Source organism: Ovis aries, chromosome 19, assembly GCF_016772045.2.
Source record: "Ovis aries strain OAR_USU_Benz2616 breed Rambouillet chromosome 19, ARS-UI_Ramb_v3.0, whole genome shotgun sequence".
Lineage (NCBI taxonomy): Eukaryota > Metazoa > Chordata > Mammalia > Artiodactyla > Bovidae > Ovis > Ovis aries.
Window position 1 is genome coordinate 24,237,450 of NC_056072.1, and position 20,699 is coordinate 24,258,148.

General features: G+C 41.8%; 1 protein-coding gene across 24 annotated transcripts in view; it reads right to left on the reverse strand.

The window, feature by feature from the left end:
• The window catches only part of LOC114108678 (contactin-4), a 1,043,928-nt gene extending 1,023,493 nt beyond the window's left edge, over positions 1–20,435 (reverse strand). For all 24 annotated transcript variants that reach the window (XM_060402845.1, XM_060402823.1, XM_060402848.1 and 21 more), the window contains exon 1: positions 20,229–20,435. The gene's annotated coding sequence lies outside the window, so the exon portion shown is untranslated. The remainder of the gene's footprint in view (positions 1–20,228) is intronic.
• Between the last annotated feature and the right edge of the window lie 264 nt (positions 20,436–20,699).

Genomic DNA, 20,699 nt, shown 5'->3' on the forward strand with positions numbered 1-20,699 from the left:
AAACAAACAAACAAAAACCTGGGTGATAGGAACACACACTAGGACTAAATTTCCCAACATGTCTTCCAAAGAATATATTAATATCATGATATTTATGGTCTTCAACACTGCTGCATTTAATAAAATCATCTGGGAAGTGTTATAAAAATTCTATTTCCCAGAATTCACCTTTACCCCAGACCAACTAAATCGAATTATTCTAACATGCATCAGGGCTGAGCACCACCCCTTTCAATGTTTCATAGACAATCTCTGCTCTGAGGAGGGAGGTTGTTTTTTAGTTCCTATAGACCAAATTATATATCCCCCAAAATCCTTACATTGAAACCTAATTCCCAATGTGATGGTATTTGGAAGTCAGACCTCTGGGATGTAAGTCAGTTATGAAGGCAGAACCATTACAGATGGGATTAGTGTCTTTATAAAAAGACCCCAGAGAGCTCTCTTGCCTCTTCTTTAATGTAAGGTTACAGAGAGAAGATGGCTATTTATGAACCAGAAAGGGGCCTCAGCAGACACTGAATATGCCGGCACTTTGATCTTGGACTTCTCAGCCTTCCTAACTATAAGAAATACACTTCTGTTGTCTTGTAAGTCACCCAGTCTGTGGTACTCTGTTATAGCAACCTGAAAGACCTTAGTCAAGTCAGTTTCAGAGACATGTATTTCACAAGGCACATAAAGAGTCTGAGAAATTTTAATGTAAGAAAATCTATTTAAAATACAGAATTTTCTAAGCTCATTCCTGCTGAGAAGTTTTTTAAACGGAATCCTATTTATATCTTGAAGAATTAGTGCTCTGCAGAACAAGCTCTAGTTCTCAAACCTGGCTGAACATCAGAATCACATGGGGAGCATATTCAAAACATAATTTCCTAAACCTCATCCCCAGGGACTCTGATTCAGTGCCTCCAGAGTGGGCCTGTGAATCTTTAGCTTCTTCTAAAATGCCAGCTTTCTCTGAGGATCATATTTTGTAGCAATTACCCAAGAGAGCTTATACTCACTCCTATATGCATGGTCCCTGCTTCTGCTCCCAAGTTGAGGGCACTTGGTCTCCTGCAATGCCTTGCTTCTAACAGAAGATCAACAAGAGTTTAGTGGTGCATGATTATATATGAAAAAGTATTAGAAGATCATCAGGCCTGGGGTGTAACTCAATTATGAACACCAGGCCCAAGTTACACTCTGAGACTTTTATGCTCAGACTACTATAAGGCACTCTGTACAAAGATTAAACCTCTGTGCATAAATACCAACAGACCTGGGTCCCAGAGTTAATGACAAGTTTGCAAGGTGGGCCACCAAATCTAAGCTTTAGCTCCTTACTGTGATCACAGAGCCTCCAAAAATACATTTGCAGAAAAGGCATTAAGCGCTGGCTAGACCAAGAAGGGAACTTTCAACTGCTGATCTTATAAAGCTGCAGAAAGTACTGGATGATGTGAATTATTCAGAGAAGAACAAGCTTGTAAGGAAGCACCATGGCATGTGCACTCGTAAGAGACCTTAGAGCTCCTTTGTGAGCAGTCACTCACCAAATCCTGAAAACCAGAGGAACGTAGAGGGATTTATACACCACATTCCCAGCCAACTTTCCCACCCTGCAGAACACTGGGATGAGAGTAATTACTGTAAAATGAGAGAAATGCCATAGGCTCTCCAGGGTGGATAATTTTCAAATTAATGAAAGGGGCCTCAAACTAATGAGTGGTGCATTCTGAAAGAGTAACCTTTGTGTCTGTGCTTCGGACTCAACAGAAAGATGAAGGCATAACAGTATAAGGCACGTGGTACGAAGCACCTCCAGACATCTGATACTAGGAAAATCTCTACAGTCCTTGGGGTGCAAGAAAAAATAAACACCAATGAGAACCTAGGGGGAAAGGTACTGAGGTACTGTATAAAGAGGATATAAGGAGATCATAACATAGAAGAGAAAACTCAGGAATCAAACAGCAACAGACGCACCCCCCCTCCCCCCCCGCCGCCGCCAGGAGCAGGTACCACTGGGCAGGCCAGGACAGGGCTGGCCAGGACACTGACACAATACAGAGAGTAACCCCTCCCTCCAACTCTTTTTTCATCTTTTTGTTACTGATCTTAGGATTCTACACATGAGTAGAGAGGGTCTAATAATTCAGGCATTCAGAGATGAAAGTCATATGCTGGCACCTTTCTTATACTGCAACAGCAGAAGGGTCGACTGAAGAAAGATTCCTGGGCCACTTCTTAGTGAGGGAATGGGCTCTGGATTTATCAACCCTCAAGACTATATACACTAGAAGTGATTTTTACTGTTGGGAAAGTAAGCTTATTCCTGTGAATTAAAATTTTTAAATAATCAGCATCGATGACTACTATTTGAAATGTTACCGAAAACCATTAGTTTCCCTTTGTGCTCAGTCATTTAATCACGTCTGATTCTTTGTGGCCCCATGGAAGATAGACTGCCGGGTTCCTCTGTCCATGGGATTTCCCAGGCAAAAATACTAGAGTAGGTTGCCATTTCCTCCTCCAGAGGATCTTCCCGATGTCTCCTGCATCTCCTGCATTGGCAGGCATATTCTTTACCACTAACTAATTACAACCAACCTAGATAGCATATTGAAAAGCAGAGACATTACTTTGCCAACAAAGGTCTGTCTAGTCAAGGCTATGGTTTTTCCAGTGGTCATGTATGGATGTGAGAGTTGACTGTGAAGAAAGCAGAGCGATGAAGAATTGATGCTTTTGAACTGTGGGGTTGGAGAAGACTCCTGAGAGTCCCATGGACTGCACGGAGATCCAACCAGTCCATTCTAAAGGAGATCAGCCCTGAGTGTTCTTTGGAAGGAATGATGCTAAAGCTGAAGCTCTAGTACTTCGGCCACCTCATGTGAAGAGTTGACTCATTGGAAAAGACTCTGATGCTTGGAGGGATTGGGGGCAGGAGGAAAAGGGGACGACAGAGGATGATATGGCTGGATGGCATCACTGACTCGATGGACATGAGTTTGAGTGAACTCCGGGAGTTGGTGATGGACAGGGAGGCCAGGTGTGCTGCAATTCATGGGGTCGCAAAGAGTCAGACACGACTGACCGACTGAACTGAACTGAACATCTAAGGACAGCAAGTGTTATTAGCAAAGGAAAGTGCCACAGACACAGGTAAGCATTATGGAGTAAAGCCAGAAAACATGGGGGAAAGCAGATGATCACTGGATACCCTACAATGTAACCTTCCAGTATCTCAAATAAAACATTTTTAAATGGAAAAAAAGGAGTGGTACTCAATTTAAATTGTCCATTTGTAAATCTACTGCCATGAAACAATTCCCCCCATACTACGATATAAAGGCACTTAATTACCTTGTGCAATGCTTTTTTTTATCATTATATGCTTTAGAACATTTGTTGTTTGCTCATTTTCTTAGTTTTCTAGTTTAGATCCCAAATTACTTATTAACCCCTGTGCATACTGGATTTAAATAATGAAATGCATTAAGAAAATAAAAATATTTTATATGAAAATGTAACATCCTTTTCTACCAAGTTTGCTGTTTTCTTACATCATTAACACAATCAGAATAGGATATAACAACTACTCATAGATCAGGCACATATCTAAAAGCTTAGACAGGTTACGAATACCACTCCACACACCAGCCCCAACATATCACTTAGATCTTCACATTAAATTAGGATGAATTTTTCAAAATTAACTGTCTGACGTCATTCTAGTCCTTTAAGATTGTGTAATGGCTTTCTATGGCCTCAAGGACACAAGTCAATTTCCTCTTATTCACTAAAGATGCTACTTTGTGCAATTCTATAATGCACTAAGCACCCTAAGCACACAATTACACTGTCTTTGTTTGTTCTCTGCCCAACTCATTGGGCATCATTCACGTTCAGGTCTCTGCAGTATAGTCCAAGGACTCTGCCATCCCTCTCCTACATCTGTGAGGTCCACTCCTTCTTAACTCTTTGCCAGTCCCTAAACACACCACTTCTCTCATTATCCCATCCTGCTGTCACGCTATATTCCTTTTCTTAAGTGTTCTTTCCAAAGTCAAACTTCGAATTCTATCCATCTTTTCACTTTATCTCAATATGAATATAAACTCTTCCCCATAATTTCTTTGCAATTACTACCATAATATCCCACATCACACCACACTGTAATTTTGGTTTTCTTTTCACACCAAGCAAATAATTCCTTGAAAGCACATTATACATGTTTCTTCATACATATATATATACACACACACATACACACACACACACACACACACGTGCTGTGCTAAGTTGCTTCAGTAGTGTCCAATTCTTTGTGACCCCATGGACTGAAGCCTGCCAGACTCCTCTGCCCATGGGATTCTCCAGGCAAGCATACTAGAGTGTGTTGCCATTCCCTTCTCCAATATACATACATATGTGTGTGTGTGTATATATATAGATATATATATAAGCCTGAAGTCAAGCAAATTTCCATTCAGAGGCAATATTTAGATTCTACAGGATATAAATTAATGGATGGAAGTCTATCAATGAACTAAGATTCTGATGTGAGTTAGCTTAGTAGATAGTAGGGGGAAATGTACAACACAAAGAGAAACAATACTGAAGTTCTCACTGTATATGTTAGAAATAAAGAAACAAAATAAAAAAGTAATGATAGCATTTAAGTAATGAGGTTAAATGACAAAGAAGTGTTATTTGAATTCTGCAAACCCACACGGTAAACCCCAAACAAGGAGGAAGTAGAGACACATTCAAAATAAACTTACTAAAACTGTTTCATTTTTTAAAGGCTATACAAACACATGGAAAAGAAAATAACATTAGCTTGTTCCTCTTCAATTATGTAAAAATCCTTCATAGCAAGCATATTAATAATGTATTAGTCATTACAGTTATGCTCGCTAAGTTTTGACACTCAAAGCACCTATAAGGAGACTATATGTAGGATATGTAAACTGATATTCTCCCAATAAACAGAAATTCATTCCCAAATACTATTAGTATCAGAGATTTTTGAAAATTGTGTAAAGCTTTTTAAAAATTTCAATCACATTTGACTAAGAGCAACTTGAAACATTTTATATTTCTACTCTGTCACATGTCAGCATTTCTTTTTGTAGCATGGCAAGATGGGCGAGAGCTGAAGTAGCAAGAATACAGATGAGAGCCTATTCAGTAATTCATTCTTTATAATAAATAAGACTCTTGACCATAGCCAAAACTATTTCTCCAAAATGAAATCTCAGTGCTAATCACATCTCAGCTCTGATCCGGCAGCTCTCTGTAACAATCAGTCATAAAACAACACACTACACAAAGGTTGCCTCCTTCTGTTTCTGTGCAGTCAAGGAAGATCACATTGTCTATTCAAGAGATGTGGGTTCAATCCCAGGGTCAAGGAGATCCCCCGCAGTAGGAAATGGCAATTTACTCTTGCATTCTTGCCTAGAAAATTGCATGGACAGAGGAGCCCGGCAGACTAGAGTCTATGAGGATGCAAAGAGTTGGACACAACTGAGCACGTGTGCACGTGTGCACACACACACACGCACACACACACACACACTCATGGATAAAGTCACAGGGGCAAACATGCATCACTTTCTTAATTATTTAAAGGAATAACATTTCAAGTTTATAAGCTACAACTTTCATTATTTCATCAACAAATAGGAATCATATTGAATAAATGCATGAGAAAAATAAGATTATAATGATAAACTCCACATTTTTTAGGGATAATACAGTTATATGCAAAGCATCAGGTTTTGTGTACATATCATTAGCTCATTTTGGTCTTCATAATTCTACAAGAATAACCTCATTATATGGCAAGAAAAATGAAGCCAAGATATGTTAAATAATTTGGTCTAATCTTACAAGAGTCATGTAGCCAGAATTTGATGATATCATTTTTCAATCACCAAGTCTGCCTACTACTTTTCTTTTTCATCATATAAAACATTCTCCATCTGCAGAAACTGAATCACAACCTAAAACATGGAATTCATTATCATAGAGAGTATATTATATATTATGCTCCTTTTCTTAAGCATTAACCTTAATATATTGATTTAAGGAGTTACATTATAAGAAAATTACTAAAATTTGTACAAGCTCATTAATTCAGAACAAAAGAAGAGTGCTGCTTTGAATAACAGTAACATTTAAAACAAAAGTACTAATTTAAGTTACAGCACATAATATAAACTACAAGATACTGGTAAATTGCTACTAATAAAAGAATTGAGTAGAGTTAATGGAACTATGAATTCACAATAACCCCACATTATACAGCCCATATACAAATCTTCCCACCACATTCACAGCTATCTAGGATTGTTGCAATGTCTGTCATTCTAATCAACAGGTTCAAGAAAGAAAATAAAGGGAACATACTAGGAATTTTTAGTTAGATTCTGCTGCTGCTGCTGCTGCTGCTGCTGCTGCTGCTGCTGCTGCTGCTGCGTCACTTCAGTCGTGTCCGACTCTGTGCGACCCCAGAGATGGCAGCCAGCCAGGCTCCCCCGTCCCTGGGATTCTCCAGGCAAGAACATTGGAGTGGGTTGCCATTGCCCAAGTGAAAAGGAAAAGGGAAGTCGCTCAGTCGTGTCCGACTCCTAGCGACCCCATGGACTGCAGCCTACCAGGCTCCTTCGTCCATGGGATTTGCCAGGCAAGAGTACTGGAGTGAGTTAGATTCTAGTAACTGGTGAAAGAGACCTTGAAATGTGCTAAAGAAAATAAAAGGAACTTCTTTACAGAGTGAAGATCATGTTCTCAGAGTACAGACTTTTGAATGAATTTTATAGTACTACAGGTAAGCAAGCCAACCTTCCACAACTGTAACACAGAAATCTTCACAAACAGGCCGCTGCTACAAAGTGTATCACAAATACCTGTGACAATATTATCAAGGCAGGTTATTTTCTATTTCTGCTGTACCTCTCACTACCTCGGTCAGGAAGTAGGGGACACTGAGAAGAATGAAAAAGAATAGGAGACATCCATGCTCCTAGTGAAGTGACATCGTTCAGTCATGTCTGACTCTTAGTGACCCCATGGACTGCAGCCTACCAGGCTCCTCCATCCGTGGGATTTTCCAGGCAAGAGTACTGGAGTGGGGTGCCATTGCCTTCTCCAACTAATTCACTAGTTCAGTATGCAATAAAATAACAGAGGCTTTGAATAAGGTAAACTGGCTGGTAACAACTTCAGTGATCACTGTTCTTCTACATAGGCAGGATAATTAATTCACAGATAGTCTTTCTGGTCTACCTTCAACTATTCTTACACTACATAATCAATTAGGGACTTCTTTTTACAGATATATGAAGAGAACACAGGTAGCTTTACGTAAGTTGACTTTGTTAAATCTATTTGTTATGACAGGGGATTCCTGACACAAAAATTGCTCACTGCACTGCACACTGAACCCCAGAGAAGTGATGTAACAAGACAGCTGATGTTAGGAGGTTATATGGGAATAGGGCAGGGTGAGAAGTCATGGATAAATTAAAAACCGGCAAATATCTGCTGAAGCAGAGCCACTTTTTAGGGGGCATAAGAAAAACTGATAAGTCACCATTTTGGTCTCTTTAGAGAAATCCATTTGTTGTTAAGAACTTAAGACCATTTCTACCATTCCTAGTCTCTCACAAAAAGAGGGGTGTGGAAGGCCCCTCACAGCCTCATTCAGAACTATTTAAATTACTAAATACAGTCTGAATGGCTTGTAAATTTGTTTTTGTTTTTTGCAGGAGACAAGCAGGAAGAAACAGCACATAGAAATGGGTAGTTCACCAAAGTAAGGAATCATATAATATATGAGCATCTGAAAAGCATCAGAAAGCAGACAGAGGCCACTCGGCATAGGGTCTGATGTTTCACCAGTCCCTGATGGGATCCTGTTGCACAATCCAGTCTAACATTTGTTGTCTCAACAAACAGAAAGCAGCTGTATGTACTATGTTCTGTATAAACTGCCAAGATTATAATATAGAATAGGGCAAGTTTGCTTAGTGCTTAGAATGTATTGTGCACACCTACTGAAGTATTAAACTCACATCATTCATTTAATGTTCACAGCATCTCTACAAGGTAGGCATGACCTACTTCATTTTGCAGATTTTAAAAACTATTTTGTAGTCATATTTTATTTTGGGGGGCTCCAAAATCACTGCAGATGGTGACTGCAGCCATGAAATTAAAAGACACTTATTCCTTAGAAGAAAAGTTATGACCAACCTAGATAACATATTCAAAATCAGAGACATTACTTTTCCGACTAAGGTCCGTCTGGTCAAGGCTATGGTTTTTCCAGTAGTCATGTATGGATGTGAGAGTTGGACTGTGAAGAAGGCTGAGCGCCAAAGAACTGATGCTTTTGAACTGTGGTGTTGGAGAAGACTCTTGAGAGTCCCTTGGGCTGCAAGGAGATCCAACCAGTCCATGCTGAAGGAGATCAGCCCTGGGGTTTCTTTGGAAGGAATGATGCTAAAGCTGAAACTCCAGTACTTTGGCCACCTCATGCGAAGAGTTGACTCAGTGGAAAAGACTCTGATGATGGGAGGGATCGGGGGCAGGAGGAGAAGGGGATGACAGAGTATGAGATGGCTGGATGGCACCACTGACTCGATGGACGTGAGTCTGAGTGAACTCCGGGAGTTGGTGATGGACAGGGAGGCCTGGTGTGCTGCGATTCATGGGGTCGCAAAGAGTCGGACACGACTGAGCGACTGAACTGAACTGAAGGGTTAAGAAGATGCTCAAGATCACACAGCCGGTGACAGAAGAAATCCAGGTGGGTCTGATTCAAAAGTGAATCACTGTCCTAGTCTAAACTACTAGACTATGTTCATCACAGTGATCCGTGTCATCAAGAAGTAAATCATACTTAGCCACCTATTTAGTTGATCAGTAATACAGTTGACCTGGATTTCCATTTTTTAAAAACCACTATTGGTAGATTAAAGCAAACTGTTATTTGTGAAAAGTGAACGTGTTAGTGGCTCGGTCATGTCAGACTCTTTGAGACCCCATGGACTGCAGCCTGCCAGGTTCCTCTGTCCATGGGATTCTCCAGGCAAGAATATTGGAGTGGGGAGCTATTCCCTTCTCCAGGGGATCTTCCTGACCCAGGGATCAAGCCCAGGTTTCTTGCATTGCATACAGATCCTTTACCATTTGAGTCACCAGAGAACCCCGTTAATTTAATTCCAAGAATTCCACTTAACCACGTTTTTGCTATAATTTTTACAAGGAATTAGAAACATGACTTAAGTAAATATTCTCTCTTTAAGAACATCATTCACCTAATTAAATATAGTAAAAGTACTGTCTACACTCCCAATTAATTTGCTAATCTGCAAGAAATCTAGAATCAATAACTAGCTAATAGCTACTCAGATGAGTCACTAAAGACAAAAATATTCATATTTGTATTTGGTACAGATGACAATATACATTTGTGCAACTCAAAATGATCTCAATGTGTATAGAATCAAGCCCTATAAAACTTACTTGGGGATTTGAATCATGCCATTTGTTTTTTTATTGTTTGACTTTCTTCTCCTGCAAATTGGACTCATGTCAGCATAAGCACACTAGTTGACAACTGTCCTCACTGGACATTTCCATGATAAACCTAAAAGTCACAGGCAACATAAATTGTCAAGGTTATATGAGTACAGCTCTGCAAAGTGCAAAGTATTTTCTAGACAAAAGTTTAGCCCAAAGGTACAAGGGTCATTTTAGTGTAGTAAAAACAGAGGAGTCCTGGATGCATTTTTTAAGAACCTCAAATTAATTATGGAGTCAGGAGTGCTGCCCTCCTAACCCTTACTTTCTCATGAACCAAAGTGTTTTTCCCAGAAATGCTCAACCTTTATTTAATTAATGGGAAAAAAATAAGGGTTTTAAGTATTATGAGCTGAAACTGACCCTGCCTAAACATGGAAAATATTTTCACTTTCCAAACCATGAAAACTATTGATCCTGGCTTTAAATAAGAAAGAAAAATAAATCTCTGACAAGAAAAAGAAAACAAATGAACCTTGCAGCCAACTCTTGCTTTTTCAAGTTTCCAACACCAGGAGTTCTTTCTCAAATATTTTCTAATCACTCTCACTGACTTATTTCTCCCCTTATCCAAAACACCTGTAAGATCATTAATGCTCCATGAACACATATTATCTGAGTTTAATTGTACTTTTGTTGCCTATCATGTTTTATGCAAGAGATACTCCAATGCAAGTAAGATTAGTCAATTTGAAAACTAAACAAAACTCATGTGCACGTGTGTGTATGTGTATGTCCCCTTGCACTGTCATGTCCAACACTTTGTAACCCCACAGACTATAGCCCACCAGGATCTTCTGTCCATGGAATTTTCCAGATAAGAATATTGGAACGGGTTGTCATTTCCTATTTCCTGATCCAGGGATCGAACCTACGTCTCCTGTGTCTCCTGCATTGGTAGGCGGATTCTTTACCACTGAGCCACCTGAGAAGCTCTAAAAACTGTTTACCAGAAGCTTACTAGGCTTTTGAAAGCACTAGTTACAAGTATTAAGCACTTTGCAAGCTGCACTCCACATAATGTTCACCAACTCCTGCACCTTTAGGTACAACCCAAATTTCTAGATACGTCCATCAATAAACTGAGTGATTTAATTTACCATGTCACTTAATTATCTGACGAACTCTACAAAACACATATTATCCCATCATATAGCTGATGAAGCAGAAACCTAGAAAGTAGGTAATTTGCTATCGCACAAAATAATACAGGTAGTACAAAAATGGATTTAGAATTGCTAAGAAATCAGTCTTCAAATTTCAAACTCTTATCCTCTCAAGAGGCTCACATGGTACTGAGTGACACATGAAGCAAGTTTACAATGTAGTAGGTATGGCAATGAACTTGTCCCAATTGACCAAAACTTTCCTGATTTAAACGATAATATACAGCATCTTGGGAACCCCTCAGTCTTATGATAACTGGTTGGTTACTTTCATGACAGCCATTATAGAAGTGGAACGGAAAAAAAAAAATACAACAGGAGTTCGTATGTACAGGGAAGAGAGTCATTGTTTACTCCTCAGTAGTATGGAAACAAGCTTAAGAGAGGCACATTTGAGTTAAGCATTCTGCAAAGTACAATAAACATGGTAAGAAAAGACAGCAGAGGCAGACTGAGAGGCAATGTAAACAAAGGTGAGGGTAAAAAAATACATGACAAGGTCCAGGCTGGATGACTAGACTGGTACGGATGAGGCTGTGGGCTTTAAAAGGGGAAACAATGGAGAAATACGATTGGGGAAAAGAACATCACGTAGGAAGGACCACAGTAAGTCTCAGAAGAGAGAATTAAGCCTGAGGACATGATTTTTCTTCCAATTCCCTTCACAGCTCTACAAAGAGACAGACTTTGAAGAAATGAGAGCTTGGCTTAATGATTTAGTGATGAATATCTGTGCCTGGTAGGATACTGCCAAGTGATTCTTGACTGGAAGTCTGATTTATTATGAGGGAGTACAATTGTTGTTAGGCTCATAACTAAAGTGACACATCTGATGAGCTCAGAAACACACAGACACACACACACACACATACACATACACACACACACACACACACACACACACACACACACACTTTCCTAACATTCCTATCCTGGATTTTTGCCCCTTGCCTCCTTGATCCAATAAATTAGTATTGACTGCAAGTGATAAGAATTCAACCCGAACTAGCTAAAGTCAAACTGTAATTTATGAATTCCAAGAGCTAAAAAATCAGAAGGCAAACTCACATGAGACATAGCTGGATGAATCGACTCAGGCAGTATAAGAGGACTGAGTTTCTCCCCGTCTTGCCTCTGGTTTTCATTCTCAAGTGACATGTGATGACTGCCATTTGACCGAGGCTTTCTTCCCTGGGAGCAAGACAGCTGGAGCAGTGGCAGACAGACATGCCCCTGGTTCTGGTCTCCTTGTTCACAGGGACTGGTTCCAGGCATGCATGGAGCCCAGATGGAGTCACTAAGAAGCTAGAAAACATCTCCATCCTCTGCACTGGTTCTCACCAGGCCCAGTGCCTGTTTTGGAAGCAATTACTGTGGACACAGAGAGCCAGGGCTCTTCCTTAAGTAAAAGAGCATGTTCCAGTCCTTAAGTAGGAAATGGAGTTCACCCAGACCATTTGCACTAAGAATGGGCAATAAAATATTATCCAACACTAACAAGACATGTGGAGAAGGCGATGGCATCCCACTCCAGTACTCTTGCCTGGAAAATCCCATGGACGGAGGAACCTGGTAGGCTGCAGCCCATGGGGTCACAAAGAGTCGGACACGACCGAGCAACTTCACTTTCACTTTTCACTTTCATGCATTGGAGAAGGAAATGGCAACCCACTCCAGTGTTTTCGCCTGGAGAATCCCAGGGATGGGGGAGCCTGGTGGGCTGCCGTCTATGGGGTCACACAGAGTCGGACACGACTGAAGTAACTTAGCAGCAGCAACAAGACATGAGCTCGTAGGCCATGAAAAGACATGGAGGAACACAAATTAAATGCATATTGTTAAGTGAAAGAGATCTACCAGAAAAGGCTACACATGTTTGATTCCAACTATGTGACATTTCAGAGAAGGTAAAACTGCAGAGACAATTAAAAAGATCAGTGTTTTCTAGGGGTGGAAGATCCAAGGGAAAAAATAAACAGGCAGAGAACAGAGAATTCTTAGGGCAGTGAAAATACTATGTATGATATTATACTGATGGATATATGTCATTATACTTTTACCCAAACCCACAGAATGTACAACACCAAGAGGGGACCCTAAGGTAAACTAAGAACTTTGGGTGATAATGATGTGTCAATGTAGGTTTATCCTTGGTTTAAAAAAAGCACCATTCTGGTGAATGGCATTGATAATGGAAGAGGCTATGCGTGTGCTCCAGTAGGGGGTATATGGGAATCACTGTATCTCTCTCTCAACTTTGTTTTAAACCTAAAACTGTTTTAAAAAATAAAGTCTTTGAAATCAGTTCTAATGAGGTGGATGAAACTAGACCCTATTATACAGAGTGAAGTAAACCAGAAAGAAAAATACCAATACAATATAATAACACATATATATGGAATTTAGAAAGATGGTAACGATAACACTGTATGCAAGACAGCAAAACAGACACAGATGTATAGAACAGTTTTTGGACTCTGTGGGAGAGGGCAAGGGTGGGATGATTGGGAGAATGGCATTGAAATATGTATAATATAATATGTGAAAAGAATCGCCAGTCCAGGTTCGATGCATGAAACAGGATTCTCAGGGCTGGTGCACTGGGATGACCCAGAGGGATGGTACGGGGAGGGAGATGGGAGGAGGGCTTCAGGATGGGGAACATGTGTACAGCTGTGGCAGATTCATGTCAATGTATGGCAAAACCAATACAAAAAAAATAAAAATAAAGTCTTCATAGCAGCTTCCCACTGATCTACTTTACACATGGCAGTGTATTTCTGTCAATCCTAATCTCCCAATTCATCCCACCCACTCCTTCTCCCACTGTGTCCACACATAACCATTCTCTATGTTGGTTCTCTATTCCTGCCCCGGATATTGGTTCTTCTGTGCCATTTTTCTACATTTCCCATATATACTTAAATATGTGACATTTGCTTTCCCGTTCTTACTTACTTCACTCTGTAAGACAGACTCTACAAAGCACAGGAGGCTCAGTTCAGTGCTCTGTGATGACCTAGATGGGTGGCATGGGGGGAGGGTGGGAGTCAGGCCCAGGAGGGAGGGTATATATGTAAATATATAGCTGATTTGTAAAGCAATTATATTTCAGGAAAAAAAATAAGACATATAATAAATAAAGTCTTAAAACTAACAAAGACAAAGAGAAGAACAGTAACAGAGGCCAAGGTTAATACATTCACACTCCTTTCTGCACATCTACAGAGGGGGCTATGAGAACTGGCTGGTTCTCCATATCCACAGTCATTCACTGGAAAGCTGTGACAGAGACTGCCTAGTTATTTGGCAAACATGTTTCTAAACATGTTTCCAAACACATTTTCCTTTCCTCCTGGGCACTCAGTGTGACTCTACTCCTCAGCTTCCCTTGTAACAAGGAATGGCCAAGTGACCGAGCTCTGCCCAATGGAATGTGGGCAGGGGCCATGATGACCGCCCCCAGGCTGGGCCTGAAATAAGCTCGTCTGAAACCTGCCAGGACATTTTTCTCCTCACATGCCGTATACCTTTCCTGAACAAAGAGGACTCAGGAGAGGACAAAGCCAAACAAGGGCAAGGAACCTGATTCTCTGAATGACTCCAAGGAAAGCCACTCCTGTGCTGTGAGTCCTGAACATGACAAAGAAGTATAAAGACTTTTCAAGTCACTGAAAATTTAGTTTATGTGACACAGAAGCTAGAATTAGCTTTTCACAAGTCCCTGTGGGACGCAGCTCTTTGGAAGTCTGAAAACATGATAGTAAGCTAGGCTTCCCTGGTGGCTCAGTGGTAAAGAATCCAAAAAATATGCCTACCAATGCAGGAGATGCTGGTTCGATCACTGTGTCAGGACGATCCCCAGGAGGAGAAAATGGCAATCCACTCCAGTATTCTTGCCTGGGAAATCCCATGGACAGAGGAGCCTGGTGGGCTACCATCCATGCGGTCACAGAAGCAAGTTTAAACCTCTCCATCTCACTAACCCCATTAAATCACAAGAGGGGCCTTGAAACACACACACAAACACACACACACACATACACACACACACACATACACACACAGATGGCATAGATGTGAAGAGAATTGGAAGGGAGAAAAATTTAGGGGAAAAAAGCAAAATAAATCAAATATCTTAGGACAAGAGGTTCAGGGACCATTAGAAGGAAATGAACACAGGCTTTTGAGAAACAGTTGATTAACAAGTTTACAGATTAATAAGTTTACACCTCCTTGCATGGTGGGAGGATGGGTGGCTTCTCATTAATTAATTGTGAAGATGACACAAATACACACTGAACAAGAAGAAAAAATGAGTCTATAATGTGGACAATGAATTCTCCTGGCAAAATATTTCACTCTCATTATGACCACCTCACATTTCCACAGTGACCACTGGAAGCCATAAGTGTACTAGACATCTCTGTAAAAGACAAAAGACAAATGCATAGGAAAGAAGAGACGAAGCAGAGTCTTTAATATAAGTGGGACAACAGAATGAGAACGACAAGAGGACTCATTTTGTTTAGAGGATTCTAGGATAAGAGACAGAGGTCCCTTCAGTCATGCAGGAAATACTGAAACACTTTTGGAAAGCTGAATCAACAGGAGGAGGCTTTCAGGGAGTTGGGGATGTTAATGAACAGGAATGCCTTTGCTCAAAGGTAAGGTTAGGAGAGGATGTTTCAGTTGTGAACTTACCAGAAGGGATATTTCCTTAGGCTAAGAAATGAACAGGAATTTATCTTCACATACTGCAGCATAAAAGTGATAGGCCAGGATTTCCAAAATGAAAGCTTAAAAGAAAGAATAAACAGATCCTAGAATTTTTTATCAGAAGTGAAAAAGCACTGTAATGGGGGAGGGGGGGCCTTCCTTTAACTATCTGCTCCTGATGCTGGTAGGTATTCAAAATAAACCAATGTCATACATAATTCTGGTTCAGTATATCTTCAATTAGATGCAGTTTTTTAACTTCTTTAGGATTTTTTTTAAATTTTCCTGCACGTTTTTTTATACAGACAGAAAGGAAAGGTGGTCCAATGGCTACAATAAGAAAAGCACTGCACGAAGAACCACGGCAACAACAAAAATAGCGAAGCTTCCAGGAGAAGCAATTCTAGAGTCAATGTGGTTCAAACCCCAGCTCTGCCACTTGCTGGCTATGCCAGGCAAATGATTTAATTTCTCTAAGCCTAGTTTTCCTCAACTATACAATAGACAGAACAATAATTCCTATGGGGAGCACCTTAGCAAAGGACCTCAAAAATACTACACACTATCTGTGTAAGCTGTTTCTATCATTTTCTTGTATCTATTCTAGTTTTTCTGCCAGAAAACCAGTAGCTGGGTGGGGGAAAGGAGAAGAGGAAGAAAGAAGTAACATTCATTGAACATGGGGAAATATCACATGCGATAACAGGAGGCCAGACAATGATGGCTGTTCCCCCAAACCTTCTTTTTGTCTTCCTGAAAACACAGCTGAACTACATTTCCCAGACTCCCTTAGAGTAAGACACACACATATATAACTGAGTTCTGGCCAACAGAATGAAAGCAAAAGTGATATGTATGACTTCCACGTCTGGGCAGTTAACATCCTGCAAGTCTTTCTCCTTCCTGCAGATGAACATGCTGAAGATGGCAGGGACACAGAATGTATTAAGGCTGGATCTTCCTATCACATCTTGGAGGAATGCTGCCAGGATCATCCATTTTGAAACTTTATATGAATGAGATATACATTTGTTTCATCTAAAGCTGTACACTTTGTTTCGATTCATTTGTTATCATTCATAATCTACCCAATCTAATAAAGCCAAGCTCTTTACCTATACTCCTGTGTATAATACCTACCATGCTGCATTGAAATAAATGTCATCCCAGTTTTATAGCTAAGGAAACAGAGGTTCACAGAAGTTATTTAATTGTCTTGTCCAATATCATGACCGTAATGAGTGGTAGGGCCACATTTAGGTCCAGGTTAATCTGCTCCACGGTAAATGGGCTTTCCAACCTCCACACAATAAATGCCACAACACAAAAAGGATTCCTCCTTCCTTCACTCATTTCTTCCTTAGTTTCCTCACTTTCTAACCACTAGAACTTTAGTCTTTGAGCTAAGACTTCATATTTTTTATCTGTATATCCAATTTGGGAGATCTAGGATGACCCCTAGGTCACATTCATCTCTTACGCCTCATTTCATCCACATGTGAGTCCGTAGCAGGGAAACAAGGTTCCTAATTCACCTGTTACAGCAGCTCCATGTTCCTATCAGTTCTGCAACTGGCTACAGTATCATAGATGATGAATGACAGGGATACAGACAAGGAGAAAAGGTAAAACAGTCCCAGACCATGAGTGATCTCCAAAGCACACACCCTAGGGGCTGTGCAAAACAATCCACTGGGATACAGAAAAAGAATATTTGAACAACTGTTTCATAATTTTTTACTGTATTTATCCTTTGGTTTCTTTCTGGGTATGTTTTATAAGTAGCAGGTCAACATAACAGTATATGTGTGAAATGTATAAATAACTAGTGATCTATGGTCAAACGTCCTCTGACAGTACCTAATCAAAAAATGTGAAGACCAATAGGTCTAAGTTAATAAAGCTGGTTTCCTTCACCAGACTTAACACACTGGGCTGTGGAAAATGACAACAATAAGACTCTCCACATCTGTGTATACAGACATCTTCCACTTACCCTATGAAACAGATTAATTAAAATCATATAAAAGCATGTTTTCATAGAAGATTAAATTATTTGGATTTTAAAAAAGACTGAAACAAATGTATATTATGTCTATGTCTTCAAAGAAAACAAAGAGGAACCCAATGCATTAAAATCATGCCCATACAAACTTGGGGGGAAAAGTCAGAACTATAAAGGGGAGTCTTCTGCTGAGAAGTTTACTTATCCAGGTTACCTTCATTTTATAAGACCTAAACTGATGTAACAGATGTCCTGTGTACCTTTCAGAAAAAAAAAAAAAAAAAACTGTCGTTAAAAGATAGTGTTTAGTGGGAAAAAAAAATTCTAAAACCTACTTCTGAATAAAAAAGAGAGAACTAAGCAAAATAAGTGGATGATATTTTTTAAGTCAACATTTTTGAAAAGCTTGTTCTCTGTTCACTCTTTTTTTAAAAAAGATCTTTAATTTTTACTGAAAAAATATTAACTAGCATAATGTATTTTCTAAACCCACCTTTATTTTGGCCACAGAATCACAGTTATTTATATTTTTATGTTAGTGAATGTACCGATGTCACTGCACATATTTTTACTGTACAATGCAGTTACTTTGCTGATTGAGAAACTGTGTCATTCAGTCATCTAAGAAATATTTTGCTGTTCCTATCATATGACCTACCAATATGAAATGGCTAGGGAAGGGGGCAACAAACTGGCTGGAGGAGGAAAATTCTTCCAGGTTAAAGAAGTGAAAAGTGTTTATTAAAAGGCTGCAAACAAGGAAACCTGCTTTCTTTGTCATTTCCAAGTGGCTCTGATCTGCACCCTTAAACAACAGGTCACTCCTCGTACCATCTCAGCCCCTAATTTTAAAAGGTCAGTTTTTCATGCTAGCCAGCAAACTTGGAGGGTCCACTCTGATAAATAATGAGGCTTACCATTATGATCCCACCTCATCAAGCCAGAGCAGCTGAAGCCAGTTTAAACAAATAAACAAAATCAATAGCAATTTATGCGATGGCAAAAAAAATAATATCCCCTCGGAACTTTACTTCTGATCCTTAGCAGCAATCTTACACTTTCATCACCTCTTGTGTTGATTCACACAAGGCAGGAAGAATAAAGTTATGGGTGAAACGTGAGTTTTCTCATCAAGCCACCAAAACTACCTCAAGGTGTCTACCCCCATGACACAACCTTCTTTTCCACTCACTTGGAAAGAGGCAGAGGGAAAAAAAAAAAAAAAAAAACTTGCTAATCAGCCGGACTGGCAATGCTACTCCACAGACCTGCCTGCAAGGAAATGTACAATCTTCATGCTCTTGCCCCCTCCCTAAAGGACTTAAACCATAAACTTCAAAGCACAAAAAAATGTACATTCCAAACAAATATGGAATTATTACATGAAATATCCACTTCGCAGTAAACTGCAGGAGCTTCCCATGCAATTAAAGGACGCTGTTATTCTGACAAACATGTCCCTGCCTCTATGTCGATTCCAGTAGGAAAACTAGAAAAAGTTCCAGGAGCCTAGCATTCCTCCCAGGAGCTCCTCCATGCAAACAACCCTTCAACACAACCCAAGATCCACCCACACCTCCAACGCAGACCACCCACCCAGGGTGAGCTGCCACACTGACTCGCCCTTAGGACCACCCCCGCAAGCCTCTTCGCTCCAAACCTGGAGACCCCAGCCAACCATCAACCTCCTAAGCTTCGCGTTGCGAGAAGCCTCCTTGCAGGAGCTCCGCTGTGCTGCAAAATGTTTTCATGTATCAGACGCCCTGACTGGTTCTGAGAGATTCAGGAGCCCACGTCCTCCTAAACCTCACCTCCACATCTTTCATAAGCAATTAAATATATTCGCGAAGCACAAGGAGAAGAAATGCACGCAGGGCTTGAGCTCTCCGTTTCAAAACGAGAGCGAGCCTGCTGGTGTCTGCAGGGTGCCCGACGCACATCTCGCTGATGTCTGGGTCCGGGGAAGAGAAAAGGGGGTTGCCTTCGCCTTTCAAAAGGAACGGCGAATCCCCCTGAAGTTGTAGGTAAATAAACGCAGCACCCACTCGCTCCCGCAGAGTCTGGGTACATCAGCTAGGTGCCACAACAGCGGGGACCTGGTGGATGTGGTTCGTCGCTGTCCCTCCAGGGCTCAACACTGAGTCTGGCGCACAGCGGCCGCCCCCCACCAAAAAAAAAAAAAAAAGTGTCCTTCCTAACAAGACTTCTTCCACCGCGGCTACGGGATCTTGCCCTTTCAGTCCCAAGTCCCTTCACATCTCAGCCCAAGTTCGCCTTCCTCTACTGCGGCTGCAGCTGGGCGCTCGGAGCCCCGGGGAACATCTGAGGGAAACTCTGCCGCCGAGAACCGCGCGCCAGCGGCGAAGGCGCGCGGAAAGGGGACGACAGCTTGAAACCAGTTGCAGGAGCTGATTTTAAGGGTTCCTGAAGCATTACCGGCTCTAGATTCCCTCTTTCGCGGCAGCCTTCCGGCGCAACAAACTTACTTTCTGACTAAAAACAAGGGTTGCCGTGAGGTGACTGCGCGGCGGCGTCGGTGCCCGGGCTCCTCCCGGGTTCAGGGCGCACGGTGACCGGCCCACGGCGGTTCGGCCCACAGCCCCCGTCCAGCCCTGCAGGAGGGGACGCCCCCGAAGAACCCCCTCTCCACTGGGCAGCCTCCGAGACCCGTGCTCTTTCTCCGAATTCGAGGTGCCCAGGGCAGCACGCACCCAGGCTGGAGAGGGACCGGGCAGCTCGCGCGCTGCACTTACCTGAGCTCCTGAGCGCGGCTCCCGCCTCAGCTTCGGGTGCGGCGCCGGCACAGACCCAGGGTCCCAGAGTAGTGGCGAAAGCTGCCTACTTGCGACCAATCCCGGGGTTGAACCCGGTGCTCTGCCTGGTGCCGCGCTCCCCTCCCTCCTCACGCTCGCGGCTGCTCAAAAAACCCGGCGGCGCGGAGTTCAGGCTGCCGGCTCCCCAGCCCCGGCGGAGGGGGAGACGCGGGAGGAGGACGCGGGGGCGGGGGACGGCGCGCGGGAACTGCGCATGCTCAGTGCGCGGCCGGCGGAGGCGCGCGCCCCGGCGCCGCACCTGCCGGCGCTGCCCGCGGGGGCAGGGCCCGGTGCCCGGGAGCACAGATGTGGCAGGGTGCCTCGCCTGAGTCCCGGTCACCCGATGAACCATCAGGCCGATGCCCGCGCCCTGAAGAGGATATGCTGCTGAGCGACGGGAAATAAACCGCA